This window comes from Lipotes vexillifer, unplaced genomic scaffold (genome assembly GCF_000442215.2).
Source record: "Lipotes vexillifer unplaced genomic scaffold, Lipotes_vexillifer_v1.1 scaffold88, whole genome shotgun sequence".
In the NCBI taxonomy this organism is placed as follows: domain Eukaryota; kingdom Metazoa; phylum Chordata; class Mammalia; order Artiodactyla; family Lipotidae; genus Lipotes; species Lipotes vexillifer.
The window spans coordinates 627,375-630,681 of NW_006779887.1; positions in this window are offsets into that span (position 1 = coordinate 627,375).

Here is a 3,307-nt window from a genome sequence, read left to right on the forward strand (position 1 = left end):
AAAAAAAAAAAAAAAAAAAAAAAAGGATGTGTAGACGGTAGACCCCACACACTCAAGGCATTATGGCACTCATACTCATGCTCACATATTCACACACACACACACACACACACACACACACACACAAAATGCTTGCAGCTGTCCAGAGAGATGAATGGCCCAATTACCCCGCAACCAGGCAACCAGTACCCAATTCCATGGTGACTGGATTTCCAGAAAGCCAAAGCTGAGGGACGCTGGGGTCCCCGGCATGGGAATAACTGCCAGGGTCCCCATCAGGTACCCAATAACTGTGAATGAGTGGACCTTATGAACAAATGGGGCCACTGGGCAGTCTGACCAGCATTAAGACAAAGACAAAGCACCTCATCTGGAGTCTTGTACATCCACAGAAATGGTCTAGCCAGAGGCAGCCAACATTGAACCTGGGATCTCTTCTCCCTAGAAAATTACCCTTCCACCACACCCACCCCTTTCCCAATTCTCCCCTCACCCTGGTGAAAGCTCACAGGCAGTGTCCCACCCACCCTAGCTCACTTCCCATTCACTCACTCATTCAGCAAACATTAACAGGCACCCACTGTGTGTCAGTCAATGTGCCAGGCCCTGGAGAGACAGGGAGGCCAGACACAGCCTGCTTCTCAGCCCTGCTGGGGACAGGGAGGGAGCCGTCCCTCTGTTCCTCTCATTCAGGGCACGCTCCACACCAGGCCAGCTCTTCAGAGAACCACGGCTTCTCCATTTCTTCTTCCTGAGGCCTCACCGTCGTGCAGGAGCAGCAGCTCAGAAAATCTCTGTCTTTTCACTTGCATTATAGGATTTTTTTTTTAATAGCAGCAGCAGCCTTACCTTCCAAGAAGCCTGTGGCTTTGGCTAATATTTACATGTATTTGCAATTCCTTTGTACACAGGGAAGGGGAAAGAAAGGGTGGGGAAGGGAGTTTTGCCAGGGAATGAAAATGCACCCTGGGCCCATCCTCAAAGTGCTATTGCAACTGCCAACTTAAAATCAAGATGCAACTTGTTTAGCTAAAATTCAGGTAATTTCTGTCACTCCTACTCTGGCCCTTCTTCCCCTGCAAACTCACAGCTCCTTAGCTGGCCTGTGCATTGGTCCCATTCATGTGTGAGGGAGCTGTAGTTTGGTCTTGGGCTTATATGCGCTGGAAATTTTCTCTTTCTAATTCTGCAGGTTTGGGTCATTTTCAGGGAGCTCTGTGGGCACCCTCTGGTGGTTGACTGAAAATTTTACCTGCAAAAATTATAGTTGAACTGGGAAGGCTTTATTTGGCAGTCAGGCTCTGTGGCTGGATGGTGGACATTGTGAGTTTATTTGCTGTACTTTGTACCACGTCTTTCATCACACGATACATGGCTGGAACCATGGCTCTGCCCTCTCAGAAGGACTGGCACCTTATAGAAAGGGCAGAGCTAAGACACAGGGCCTCCTTGTGAGGGCAGTTTTTCCAGATCAGCCTGGGTGGGGAGGATGAAGGGAGCACTTCCTTGGGCTCTCAGAGGACTCAGCCCTGAAGGAGAAGCCACTGCATTCCCGGAGCAGGCCAAGCTTGAACAGCATTCTTCCCAGAGTTCCCGCTCCTCCGCTGGTCCTAGGGGCAGCCATTCCTGGGAATCATCCTGGTCTGTGGGCAAGGGCAGGGACGGGAGGGAGCGTGGAGGAAGAGAGGCAGGAAGGAAAACTTTCCACCTAAGGATGACGCCCCAGGCCCTCAAATCAGGGGATCTGATGAGCATAACTGTTCTGTCAACACGATAAATGCCCGCACCTCATTTTCCTTAGTTCGTTCTTCTCCAAGGATTTTATTAGTCTCAGGAGAGTCCCCAAAGTCAGCTCAGGTTGCTTTCACTTTGCAAAAAGAGGTCCCACGAGGTTAAGGACAAATGTGACGTCACCCAGCCTGCCAGCGCAGGCCAAGCCTGGAGTTTTCTCACCTGCCGGGTTCTGATGCTTTGATATTTACCTGCAGCCCGTGGTCTCAGTCACCTCTGCCCTGCACTCTATCAGAGCAAACCACTCTCAACCAGCAAACCGTGACGAGACCTCTGAAGAGCAAGATCTTAAGGAAGGGCACACTTTGAGGCACAGGGAAGTGCCGTGTCACAAGTGGGTTCCAGAAGCTGGCAAGAGAACCAGGTGGCTCAGATTCCAGATTCTGCAATCTTAGGCCCAAACCCTATCATTTACCTGGAAACAAAGAGGTGCTGTCTACCAGGAGCAGCCTTCTTTATTGCCACCATTTTTCATTTGCTTTCTTTCAAAACCAGGCCCCAGGGCACAAGGGAAGCCCAGCTCCCGATGAGCCATCAGTCACCCCACACTGGTGGTGGCAGCCCCGTTCTGCCCGGCTGGGTCTGAGAGCACCATAGGGCGGCGGGAAAATGTCCTTAGTGGGCAGCCCAGAAGCTAAGATGTGACTGGAGCAGGGCAAGAAAAACAAACAGAACAAAACAAAACCCAGTGTGACCACATCTGTGGGAACAGACCATTCAACTACACTCAGAGCCATCACCCCGGAGGCAGGGCAGTCCGGGGAGCTCCTGTTGAATCTGAACTGAGCGTGTGGGTTTCTCCCTCTAACCTGTACTTCCAGCAGAATGAAAATACTATTGCAAGGTCACTATGTGCCAAACACGCAGGATGGAGCAAGTATCGTGCTCATTGCAGCTAAAGGAGAGCTGCCGCCCACTCTAAACCCTTCATACAGATTACCTCATTAGTCCTCGTGACAACCAAATGAAGGAGGTACAGCTAATCCCCCATAAAAGAGGACACTGAGACAGAGAAATTACATAATCTGCATCATGCATATTGCCAGTGGTGGAGTCAGGATCCAACCCTGGCCATCTGGCTTCAGAGCTGGTGCTCTTAACCCACTTCACCCTGTGGTTTCCTCCAGTATGTGCTAAGAGCTCATTGAGCCTTCATAAAAGCTGCACATAGTATGTCCTAGCACCCCCATTTTACTGATGAGAAAACAGAATCATAGAGGAGCTAAAGAAGGTTATACAGCTAGCAAGAGGCAGAGCCAGAATTTGAATCCAGGTAGCTAGACTCCTGAACCCCAGCTCTAATCATCACATTCTACCACCTCCCTTTAAGCCAGGGCAGTTTTCCAATGCTCCCACTCACTAGCTTTTGCAAAATTCCTGCGGGATGTTGGCAAGCGCCACTCTGGCTTTGCGGCTCACCCCAGAGCCCAGGGAGAGGCCCTCCTGCCTTCCCAGAGGCAGATGTGAAGGGACACCGGGCCCTCCTCACACTGCTCCAGGGATCCCCCCCCCCCCC